Below are 13,374 nucleotides of genomic sequence, written 5' to 3'. Positions count from 1 at the left end.
TTACATAATCCAAAATGCCGTAGTGTAGAGTAGTTTAATATATAATTATTTCAAGGGAGTAAAATGAGAAAGTAAAAGGGTAGATCGTTTAACAATGTGATAATAACTACACAATTAAAATAACATATAATGAACTTGATATTTACTCCATTATAATCAAATAAAAAACCTTACCAAATTTCATATCAATTAATCCTATTTAACGTTGCATATTATTTTTAGCCTTAGAAGTTCCTTAGTAATATACTATATGTATTGACACTGTTTTAGAATCACAGAGTTGAAAAGTCACCTGATCTATAGAAGTTTAAAATCAATAGTCTTTTAAATTTAATACTATAAGAATTCTAAATGATCTGGGAAAACAGCCAGCTGACCAATTTTAAAGTAAATGACGAGGCTTAGTATTTGTATGGAATGTCTCTAACTAGAACTCAAAGAACCATGGCTAAAATGATTTAATTCAAAGAGATGCTAGACCATGTTTTGTAAGGAAGTATGGAAACAGCGTAAAACCATCTAGTTTATCCAAATATTTCTGTAAATCAATAGCTGCTGAGAGGCCATAATGTTGCAGGGCTGGAAAAATACAACTGTGAAAAAATTAATATCCTTTCGAGCAATATCATGGATAAGAACATGAATGTGTATAATGCAAGTTAAATGATAGAGAGAAATGAGAAACATTCAAATCATTCACTAGCTAGTGCCTTTATATTCAGGCCAAGCCAATATTTGATTTCAGATTCTGGTGAACACTACTGATCAATAAAAATAAACGAAGTTCTTTCACTTTGAATGTACAAGTCTGGTCTGTTAGGATAAACTAATTTGATTTGGCTGCTTTTAGCATCAACTTTAATTTCAGGCATGCCTTGTAATTGGCTAACGTTTTGTTAACATTCTGTATGAGAACTTCTTCCTCATGTTCATATTTTAAGATCTCTGTGTATGCTGGGGTACACTCTACCAATTCACTAGAAACTGTATTTTCTTTACGGGGACCTGGACATTTGGAGGTGGCAAGGGATAGGAATGGGCAGTGGGGAGAATTTATAGAGGACTAATCCAAAAGGACCGTTATATTTTAGAGCTTCCCCATGCTTTCTAATGACCTGAGAGGATTCTGGATTCTCTTCGACCTAGTTACAAAGACATTCTCAAATGTTATAAAAGTTCTTTAATCACCCATTTTTTTTTCCAAAAGTAACTTCAGTGTTCTGATAATTTCCATTAACATGCATGCCTTTCATCTTTCTTTGTCCCATAATAACTCTTGAATAGGTCACCTACGAGTTATGGAGAAGGTTACAGAGAAGTGATATTTTTACTCAATTCCCATCAGCTTGATATTATCATTAAAACAAAGCTCTGGCTAGGTCAATTGGCTTTAGTGTAGCTGTTTAGCCTGGCAATTCCCCATCAGTTCTGTTTCCTATTATGTGCAAGTGAAAGAAGCTGCGTTTAATGATAAGAAACTAAGAATCCACATCTATCTATCTATCTATCTATCTATCTATCCATCCATCCACACACACACACACACACACACACACACACAACTTATTTAGACATAAATTAATATGGATATTTATGTATAACAGACTTAGGCATAGAACAAAAGAGGTTTTTAAATAGGTAAGATTCTTCATATATGGTAGGATATATAATGAAAGCATAATCTTTAGTATATATAGTGTGCAGAAGACATCTTTGTGGTTGTATTAGAAAGTGAGAGAACATGAATGGGGAAGAGGGGCAAAAAGAGAGAGAGAATATCAAGCAGGATCCATGCTGAGCCCACTGGGGCTTGATCTCATGACCCTGGGAGCCTGACCTGACCTAAAATCAAGAGTCAGAAGCTCAACCAACTGAGCCATCCAGACACCCCTGGAGAAGACATATTTGTATACAAAATACTATTTATTATAGTTGCAATTAAGTTTATAAAATAATCATGAAATAATAGAGAATTTGTGATATCTGGATATGCTATAAAAATTAAGAGCTCAATATATTCTGGTTTCTCTTCAAATTGATTACATCTTTAACCTTTTACTAAAAATTTCCATTGAGAGGAACAATTCTATGTCTTAAATCAATTGTTTGAGGCTTCGTTTTACTAGGGCCAAATAAATAAATAAATAGCCCAGGCATTAGAAGCTGATTGTCTGGATTCAAATTCCAACTCCACAACCTATTAGCTGTATGATACTGTGAAAATCACTAAATATCTGTAAAATATGGTAATCATTATACTTAACCTTGGGGTCATTACTGAGATGAAATAAAATAATCAGAGGTCATCACTGTGCCTAGAACATAATAAGTGCTCAAGAAATGGTAGAATGTCAGCATTAGCTTCTATTTCTGGTATTGAAAATAAACAATAATATTTTCAATTTTCAACAAGAATACTGATTTCCTAAATACTCTATTGAAAATTTTTGAAAAGTTCTGCCTACATTGTAATCAACTTGCTTTATTTTATTGATTGCAATCATGCTTTATGCATCAGTCAATTATGGCTCAAAAGCTACATGGCAGAACACCTCCAAACTGAGTGACTTAAAATAGCTGTCATTTGTTCTCTTTCATACATCTGCAGTTCACCTGTGCATCAGGTCATCTTGGATAGACTTACCTGGGGCTCTTGCTTAACCTGGGGGGCAACTGGCCTTGGCTCCTCCCTCTGTGTTAGCCTCAGGTCTGCTCTGTGGGAGGACATTTTGAGCCCCAAGTTGAAGGGAAAAGTTTTCCCAGGGCCAGAACAGAGTCACAAGGGCCCCACTGCACAAACATAGTTTGAACATTAATTTGAATTACATTTGTTAGTATCCCCTGGCTAATGCCAGCCATGTGGCCAAACCAACATAACAGGGCAAGGAAGCGCACTTCTATAAAGGTGAGAAGAACAATGGTATATTTAAACAGTGCTCTAATCTGCTGTACTCTCTTAATTTGAAAACTATATAATGGATCAATTAAAATGTGAACACTTAGAAAATATGTGTTTATAGCTATTAATATTCTAATATTAACCTCTAATTTTTAAATAATCATTATCTCATAAAGGTTCCCTAAGTTTTTAATAATCAGGATTTCAGAAATTTTCACATCAGTCCTTCCAGGCAAATGAGATAAAATTGTGTACATTTCCCCACAACATTTAGTAACTATTAGGACAGAAATCTTAGGATCTGTATTAGCCTGCTCAGGCTTCCATAACAAAACACCACAGCTAGGGGAACTTAAAAAACAAAGATTTCATTTTTCACAGTTCTGAAGCCTGGAGGTCCAAGATCAAGGGACTGGCAGAGTTGGTTTCTTCTGGGGCTTCCCTTCTTGGCTTGCAAATGGCCACCTTCATGCTGTGGCTTGACACGGGCATCCCTGTGTGCGCATGTCTAGTGTCTCTGTGTGCGTGCCCAGATTGCTTCTTCTTATATAGATACCAGTCATACTGGATTAAGGCCCACTGCAAAACAAAGCAAAACATAATGTCATTTTATTTTAATCATGTCTTTAAAGACCTTATCTCCGAACATAATTAACATTCTGAGGTACTAGATGTTAGGCCTTAATTCAACATGTGAGCTTTGAGGAGACACAATTTAGCCCATAACGGGATTTTTTTTTAAGTGTTTTTTAGATGTTAGGCAACTCAAAATGCTTCTCCTTCAGGGAAAGGTATACATCCCAAGGGTCAGAGCAGTAGAGTGAGAAGAGCAGTGACGGTGCTGAGATTGAGCTTCAGAACTATGCTTCAGTCCAAATATGGGCACTAATTAGCAGAGTTGTGTGCACTCACAATCATATTTTTAAAAAGTATAACTAAATGCCACTAAATGATTTGGAAAAAATTGGGGGTGGGTTTCTTATTTGAGCACAGACATTTGTGTCTACTATTCATTAGAAGAAGATCTTGGGGCTACTGGGTGGGTCAGTCAGTTATGCGTCCAACTATTGATTTCGCTAGGGTCATGATCTCACGGTTCATGGCATCAAGCCCCCTGATGGGCTCTCAGCTGACAGCACTGAACCTGCTTGAGTCTCTCTCTCTCTCTCTCTGCCCCTTCCCCTCTCATGCTCTCTCTCTCTCTCTCAAAATAAATAAACAATCTTAAAATAAATAAGATCTTAATAATTAGGGAAGTTACCTAAATGGCTTTTTGGGGACAGGCCATTTACACTACCAATAATTGTTTTCAAGGTTTATTAATCTAATTTTTCCTAGCTTCCAAAGATTGGACAGCATGATCAGTGGTTGCAATTTTTTAAACAAAAGGAATAAACACAAAGTACAAGTATTGCTTTCAGGTTTTTTCATTCTTACTTAGGGTAATATTACTTAGGTTTTTTCATTCTTAGGTAATATTTATTTTTTCTTTTTGAGCTTTGCTTCACTTATTATTCCTTTGCTGAATTTAATGTTTTAAATGTGTAACTGATTCAGTTCGTGTTCAGACAGTGATCTCTATGACCAAGGCAAAATGTCCCATGATGCAGTGTATGTCCAGCTTTCTGTCATTTTTAATTTCTCCCAATATTTTGCATGTTTTCAAATTTAACCACTGTATTAAACCTGTGGGTTTTCCTCTCTCATTTGCTTTTTCTGAATGGAAAAATGGCTTTCCAAACCTTTCCTGTACACAAGACACATGTCTACCTTCCTCCGTCCTTCCTTCTTTCCTCCCTTCCTTTCTCTCTCTCCCTTTCTCTCTGGTTCTTTCTTCCTTATTTTCTGACTCTATACACTGTAACAGATAAATCAAGAGGCCTGTGAAATATCAGGAAGAAGATAAGGGAATAAATAAATTTGAGATCAGAAATTAGATGTTAATAATATTACTTATTGAGATTACTAAAGAATTACATAAGTATGGCACAACTTTCTTCTTTTGTTATAATCCTATCTGAAAAGAAACATTGAAAGGAACATTCTTGTAAAGCCAGTTCAATGAAATATTTTAGATATTTAGGAGTCAACATTAAATATTTTAGCAAATGATTTAAAATATGCTTCACCTAAAGTAACCCTGGTTTTAAAGACTCTTTTGGGAAATTATAATAATGAACCATACATTTTTTTTTCTCTCTCCTGGAGGGATTTCTTATTAGAGTTTAGGAAGTTAAATCTTAAGCTGTAAAATAAAATATGCCAAGCTTTGTAGGATATTTTCTCTTAGAGATAATAAATTATAAGTGTGGTCTCCTCATGTACTACATATTCTCTTCTCAGCATTATATCATCCATTCAAAACGAAGCAAAATTGAAACTGCAGGGAAAGAAAAGGAGTGTGTGTGTAGATATACATTTATTTACCACCCATTGAGACATAAAGACCCTAAATGCTAATTTTTTGCTCAGTTGTCATGTCTACCAAGTGCCTGGTATATATGTTGGGCCTTAGTTGATTATTGAAGGATCTATTGTCAGTCTGAAACTCCTGTTTCTACTCTTCCATTAACAATGGCTCTGCTATGTCTAAGACTCTACAGATTTGTAACTCAGAAAGTCTTACGGGAAAAATTCAGATGAAGATACCATGAATCAATTCTACATACTTTCTTCTTTTTAGACTAAAACAAACATAAATAAAGGGGAAAAAAAAGAAGGAAGAGATGCTAATTACACAGCCTGACACAAGTCATGTGGCTTTCCTGGGTCATTCCTACATAAGCAGTGATTTAGAAAGCCAGTGGTTTTTCATTTCGTTACTCCATTGCTCCTTAGGGTCTCCAAGCCATACTCTCAGTGATTCCCTACTTCAGGGTGACTGGAGAACCAAAGAGATCTGCTAGGCCCTTCAGGATGTTTTAAGGGCCAGGCCTGAACGTAATATAATCCTTTCTCCAAAGTTTTCTTGGTGAGGTGTTAGTCACAGGGCCCAATTTTTTTGCAAGAGAATCTGATAAATGAAAAGCAGCACATCTTTTGGTACAGTCATAATCTCTGCCAGTTTGGGCAAGTAAGAAAGCAACAAAAGTGTGTAATGGAGATTGAGGTTAAGAAGATCAATAGTAAGTATTGATTAAATGCTTTAATATATCAATAGAGGCAGAAGTGATTAGCTTTAGGGCTAGGAAGAATCTTCCATTCAACTAAACCAAATTCTTTATTATATAAATGAGGAAATTGATGTCCATTTATCCATTTCTTCTTTCTTCCATTTAGCATTCATTTGCTAAATGCTTTGTGTATGTGAGGCTATGCTCTCTGTTTATGTATTGGGAATGAGATAACATTTAAAGAAGTTCAGAGACTTTGGGGGAATATCTTGAATTAACAATGCACTAAATGCTGTATGTACAGGGTGCTGTGGGACCATAACAGTAAGAACACCACACTCTCCATGAAGATTAGGATTTGAGACCTTGGAACTAAAGAAGCATGTTCATGCAGAGTCAGTAGGAAAATTCAGACCAACAAGTTTGGATTGGGCGGGGAGGACGACATACAGGCAAAGGAAAACCCATTTTAAGGTATAGTGAAGCTGGAATAATCAGAGAAAGGCATATCTTTCAAAAAGGTCACTCTGAGTCAGGAAAAGTGATTTGATTAAGCTCCAGAACTCAGTTTGTTACCTGAAATTCAGTGCAGGTTTCTAGAATTCCAGCCCATTTCTCCTTCCTCTTTGGAAAGACATATACGTAGGTAGGTTAAAGGCTTCAAATGTGAAACTGCTATATTTTCTGTGTTCCAGTTTTAACTGTGTAAATTAATTATTTGTTGACCCCTTAGATTCTCATCTAAAAAATGGGGGCATAGTAACAATGATTTCCTCATGTTTTTGTGAGATGTAAATGAAATAGTGACAAAAAGTCACTTAAATAAGTTCTTGGTTTAGAATATGCATTCAATAAATGCTTGCATATATTAATATTATTACCTGTTTAAGTGTATAAGATACTAAGTATTTATGAGGCTTTAATGACTTAAAGACTAATTCACTGATTCATCAATTCCCTGAAGCTCATTACATGGATAGCTATAGCCAAAGTCATATTACACTGGATTATGTGGTTTATTGGTTAAAACAACTTTGCTCAATCCCACAGGTGCTTTGACAGTTTATCCAAATGATCAAAACATTGTAAGGCTATTGAGTACAGAGTACTATATTTGCCATAAATATCATGAGGTGGAACATTTCAAAAACATTTATTGAGATTTAGGAGTAGAGAATCAGTATCTTTTTCTTAGTAATCATGAGTTAAGGATATGTTAAAATCTATTATTTGGTTACACCAGGGTCTCCATCTATTATGGCAAACAGGCTATTAAATAAGAGTCATGAGAGCCAATTCTAGAAGTGAACCAGCAATAGGACATCATCATTATATTACATTATAATTTACAATGAATTCATAAGAAGTGGAAATCTGTAGGGAGAAGATGGTCCATAAAGCTAGACAAATTTGATTCTGAACTCTGTGCTATATGTGAGTTGTGTCCTCTTATGGTTGTTCCTTAGAGTTCTGTACTAATTTTCCCCATTTGAGGAATGGAACTAAAAATTCATTCCATATGATATTTTTGTAGAAATTAAATGACTGATTTCTACATTTGTTCTAGGTACATACATTTAACATTACGATATCTCTAAAATTAGAATCAGTTCTAGCATAGGTAGCATGCCGTAGTTTAATTGGTAATGTTTTTCTTTCTTAGGGACACATCAATTAATGATGTGTCTTGCAATTGATGGATTTGCTGAAGTAGAAAATACACAGTTTACCCCAGTACTTAATGGTGACATCAGTTTTATTTTCCTTTTTTTTTTTTCTGGTTTCTCCATGCCACATATTACTCGTTCATATAGAAACATATCAAATAGAGTAAATGAGCATTCAGGAGAACTACCCAGATATTTAATACTAAGAATAAAATGTTAGAAAATTTAAAAAAAATAGAAAACAGCAGATGTTTGGAGTTGAATTACGGAGACAAAAAGTCAGTTTGTATTATGTAATCATTTACATAAAGGAAATAGTAACAGATATCACTTTGAGGGATGTAACAGAAATGGTAACAGGTTAGTACTAAAGACTCCTTGACCTTCTCAGGGAAGATTCATACCTGCTGCCATGAGTGGATTTAACTTCTTTTCTCAGCTGGTGTGTGTGTGTGTGTGTGTGTGTGTGTGTGTGTGTGTGTGTGACACCATACATCTGTATGCTTAAATTGTATTTCCCAACACCCTACATATTGTATTCCCCATGATTTTAAGAGAATTCTTGAACCTATAAAGTAATTATACTATAAGGTGAAAAGTCACCTTTTAAAGTTAAAAGTAAAAGCGGGGGTGCCTGGGTTGTTTAGTCAGGTAAGCATTTGACTCTTGATTTTGGCTCAGATCATAATCTCGTGATTCATGAGATTAAGCCCTGTGTTGGGCTTTATACTGGCAGCATAGAGCATGCTTGGGATTCTCTCTCTCTCTCTCTCTCTCTCTCTCTCTCTCTCTCTCTCCTTCCCTCCCTCCCTCCCTGCCTCCCTCCCTCCCTCCCTCTTTGCTCCTCTCTCTCTCTCTCTCTCTCTCTCTGTCTCTCAAAATAAATAAACAACAACAACAAAAACTTTAAAGCTCATTGGATACTATAGTGGCATTATTTTTCCAACTCCATTAAAATGTTTTAATCAGAGAACATTTTATTTAAAGAAAATTTACTCAGAAGTCTAATGTTTAACACAGTTGAAAGCAGAGCTACTCACAAAAAAGAGATGGCATGATCCAATGTCATCTTTCTGGCTCTTCCCTTACAACCTTTCTCCCAGGAGGCACTCAGAGGGAGCTGGCTCTTTGCAACAGCCAGGACACAATTTGCAAACTACTGCCACAAAGTATGGGTGTGTAAAGCGTGAGACTGCATGCTAGCCTGTCGAGGTAGAACTCTGTATCGGAATTTGGGAACAAAGTGAGAACTGTTCTAATATTTTATTCTTTTTTTATGCTGATTTCATCTATTTCTAATTTCAGTAAAGATTCAATTGCTGTATGCATTCAGAGAAAAGATAAGATGTGAAAATGTTTTAGAATATTGTGCCAGTTAAAAAAATTTTATTGATTGCTCATTCACTATAAACACAGATATACTCTATTTTGATAATTCAGAAGAAAATATGTTGGCTTCACAGGTCAGTAACAAAATAAATAGCAAAGAACAAGAAAAATCATTCATTGTCAGACTATACTTTCATAAAGTTGATGATGCTAAAACTCTGCTCTTGAACTTAAGGATGGTATTAATTCTTTGAAGCCTTGAAGGCAATAACTATTTTACACTGAGTAGATAGTGATACTCTCTCTTAAGTGTTAGCTACCATTCCTCAATATCCAGGAAACTTTAAAAAAGTATGGCTTTATTTTAGTGGTGAGATTTCTTTGTAAACCAATAACCAATACACATTACACCCTAATAGAAAATAAACCTTTTTCCTGGATTTTTATTTTGTGTTGGTACATGCCATGCTACACACAACTAGTTCTTTTCCTTCTGTCTGCAATTCGGGATTACTAACAGAGTATCATTTTGTAACTTATCTTGTAGGTGTTTACTAACATTATTCAATATATACCTTTATGCATTATTCATTATTCAATATATAATGTGTAAAAGAACGTATTTCTACTTAACAGCTCTTTGGTAACAGTAAGCATACAAATAACATAAAAGAAACTGAATTGATCATGTGGTAGAAACTACACTAGTGACAGCCAGAATAATGAAAGTTTTTATAGTTTGTATAATACACATGATCCAGAAAGTTTTATGAAAGTCAAATGTAAAGTATTGATTTTTTGAAAGTAGGGTTTGACCTATATTAAACAATATGGTGTGGTATACATATATAAATATAAGCATATATAAACATATATAAATAAATGTCAATAATTCAAAACCACAAACACTATATGGAGATATTCCAAATTAGAAAATTAATTTCCTGTTACCTTCACATTTTAGAATAAAAGCAATTTTTTTTCTTTTACTGAAATATATCTGACATAAAACTTGTGTAACATTTGATTTGATTTCTTTACATATTGTAATACAAATGTAGTTGCAGCATTAGCACTCTAACATGGCACACAATTATCATTTCTTTTTTTTTTTTTAGTGGGAATAATTCAGAACTAATCTCTTAGCAGGTTTGATTACTAGAATACAATACTATTGTCTGTATTCACTGTACTGGACCTTAGATCTCCAGGATTCGTCTACTAGTTGCAAGTTTGTACCCTGAAACAACATCTCTCCTATTCTTCCACCCCCAAGCTCCTGGTAGCCATTTTGCTCTGTTTTTTACAAGTTTGGCTTTTTTAGATTCCGCACTTAACTGATACCATGCAGTATCTGTCTTTGTCTGATTTATCCCCCTTAGCATATGTCCTCAAGATCGTTCTATGTTTTCACAAATGGCAGAATTTTCTTCTTCCTCGTGGCTGAATAATATTACACACACACACACACACACACACACACACACACACACGTGCATTTTTTCATCCATTCGTACTTTGATAAACAGGTTGTTTCCATTTCTTAGCTATTGTGAAAAATGCTGCAATAGACATGGGAGTGCAGATATTCTTTGAGAGTGATTTCACTTCCATCAGATTCCATCAGATATATATCTAGAAGTGGGACAGCTGAATTATATGAGAGGTATTCCTTTAATTTTCTTCATTATAGTAAAAGTAGACAAACATACACATGCATGTACATATATAGCCAAAGAAATACTTTTTCTTTTTTTTTTAATTCTTAATCTTAGAAATTCCCAGATACATAATGATAGGTGGCTGTGGGTAATAGACTTAGTAATATGTTTCTATATTATATCAGTGAAAACTTATTTATAAAAATTATGTGAAATAAAAGTAACATCTTTATATTTAGTACTGTTGAATTGACTACCATTAAAATCAATAATTTAAGTATTCACATGCATATTTACATATAGATAAATAAGGCAGAGATACAAGAGAAAGGCATTAACAATTTAGAAAGAAAAATTATGCATACACATACATATTCAGCAGGAATTTTTTAATGGATTTCAGAGTTTATCACTATAGTGATTATTTGGGGTTATAAAAGAGGCATTGAAATAGAATATTACAAAAGATAAAATCTATGAGGAAATATTTAGAGATCTCTCAAATCATGGGATATGATAAAGTTGTTTCTTCTCTTTATATCTGGTGTACATTAGCAATGTGAATTCTCACTTGTTAAGCATGGATCTTTTTCCTTCTTTGTCCTCCGAACTACAAAACTTAAATACGACTGGTTTGATATGAACATGTGGTCCTGTATTCCCAGAGATTTTTTTATTTACTTCTCTTACTATTTGAAATCTCTTAAAGAATTTAAATCTAAACAATATTTATTGTGGAATATGTTGCTCTAAAATTAGATGAGAATTTTTCAGACATCAAAATGACAATTCCTTATTTTTGGAAAAATGCTATGCCATTTAAAAAATCAACATAAAAAAAGTCAACATGAATCAGTTCTAAATATTGTGTTACTTAAAGGCAATAGCTTCAAATACTATTTTCCTGGGGTGAAAAACAAGGCAGCTTTTTTCTGTCGTTAAGAAATTTATTGTCCCTACGTGCCATAAGCGATTCCTCTCTGATGCAACCACATTCTTTTTTTTTTAATAAAATGTCCACTTTAATATTTATCATACAAATTTTTCCTTCACTTACCTGAAAATTATAAGAAGACAATTTGTACATGTCACAATCATATTACTATCCATATAAGAACAACTACACATAATTGTTTACTCAACTATATCAGGATAATACACAAGATTTTTGTTTGTTTTAGACTTCTTAGTTAAAAGGAAACACCAAATAAGGAAAATGAGTTTCCAAAGATTAAGTTAATAACAATACAAATACACATTCTTATGGAGAAGCTGACTTAAGTTAAGGCACAACAGTCTTTGTTATACCTCATTTACTTTAGCTAAAAAAGTGTCAGTAGCAACTTCCTCTTCTTGGAATACATGTGAAGAGGTCATTAAAATGAATTATGTGGAATTTTCCTGAAGAGGGCAGAGAAACCTTAAGGGGTAGTATGCTGCCTACCTAAATCTTGACCAAGAATAACTACTTTATGTGTTTTCCAAGTAGTATATTGATACATGGGATTTGGGGGGTAAAAATGCACCACACTGACACCTGATGGTAGACTTCCAGCTTTCAGAACTTCCAGAAAATACATTTCTGTTGTTAAGACACCCAGCCTATGGTATTTTGTTATGGCAGCCTTAGCAGACTAAGACATATAGCATACTAGACAAAAAGTAGACTAACACAATAATTAAGACAATTATATGTTCAGTTAAGAACTTACTTGCTATCCCCAGAGGAAGAGAGCACAATAGTGGTCAGTGGAGATTCCAGTGTCCCAGACTCAGCTGGAGGTGAGCATGGCGGAGCAGGAGCCCACAGCTGAGCAGCTAGTGCAAACTGTAGCTGAAAATGAGAAGGATGAGCACTGGGTCACCTATAAGCCAGCGGCCCAGAAGAGCATCCAGGAGATCCAGGAGCAGGACAAGATGATGAGAATCTGTGCAAGAACAAGGAGGCACTGTGGGGCTGTGTAGCTCTGTCTGCTGACCCTGCTATCCCCAAGGTTGTTGTGACCTGCCTGACCCTGGTGTGTAGCCTGGCCCTAGGCCCCCTGGACCTGGACCTGGAGAACTTTCAAGAAGCAGTCCTCTGTGTGGAAGTAGGGCATGGAATGCCAGATAAAAATCTCTTTCCCAATCAACCGGGAGATTATGTCCAGCATGAAGTACATCCAGCACATGTAGAGAGAGGCATCAAGATTGACAAGACCAATACCTGGTGGGGAACTACAGGCCTAGGCAGAGGAGTACAAGTTCCAGTCCCCCATGGAGAGGATGCCCAAGGGTAGGCTGGCTCATGGCATCTACAACATCAAGTCCTGCTTCACAGACAATGACAAGACTGACCACCTGTCCTGGGAGTGGAATCTTACCATCAAAAAGGAACAGAAGGACTGAGCCCTGGCCCCTGGGCCGGGTGGCAGGCAGGCCTTCAACAGAAGGATGGACCTGTCTGATGTACCCCACCTCTCCCACCACCACTACCCATCCCACACCCTCACCAAAGTGCTGATGGGTCTGCCCCTGGCCAGCTCTAGCCATCCCTCCCAGCCCTGCCTGCAGGCTCCAGCTTCCTTGGTGGTCTGGCCTTGCTGCTTCTGCCTTTACTGGGTAGAGGGGAAGAGGGAGACTCTAGCTCATGCCTCCAACCTCCCCTGCTGTACCCCATCAGGGTCCACCACCCGTCCTGAGGCTCTGGCTTTTCCAAGGAAATC

The 13,374-nt window shown here is 35.7% G+C and overlaps 1 non-coding gene and 1 pseudogene across 1 annotated transcript; both read left to right on the top strand.

The window, feature by feature from the left end:
- The first annotated feature begins 2,014 nt into the window (after positions 1-2,014).
- LOC124521357 (U5 spliceosomal RNA) lies at positions 2,015-2,130 on the top strand. The gene has a single exon (XR_006964457.1). It is a non-coding gene; the product is annotated as a U5 spliceosomal RNA (small nuclear RNA).
- Positions 2,131-12,457: 10,327 nt separating this feature from the next.
- LOC124519960 (rho GDP-dissociation inhibitor 1-like) lies at positions 12,458-13,057 on the top strand (annotated as a pseudogene).
- Positions 13,058-13,374: the final 317 nt, after the last annotated feature.

Source organism: Lynx rufus, unplaced genomic scaffold (genome assembly GCF_022079265.1).
Source record: "Lynx rufus isolate CCGP_SWC_20201006 ecotype Redwood Valley unplaced genomic scaffold, mLynRuf1.p SCAF_3, whole genome shotgun sequence".
Lineage (NCBI taxonomy): Eukaryota > Metazoa > Chordata > Mammalia > Carnivora > Felidae > Lynx > Lynx rufus.
The sequence above is the reverse complement of the archived record's forward strand: the minus strand, read 5'-3'. Positions and strand labels throughout refer to the sequence as shown.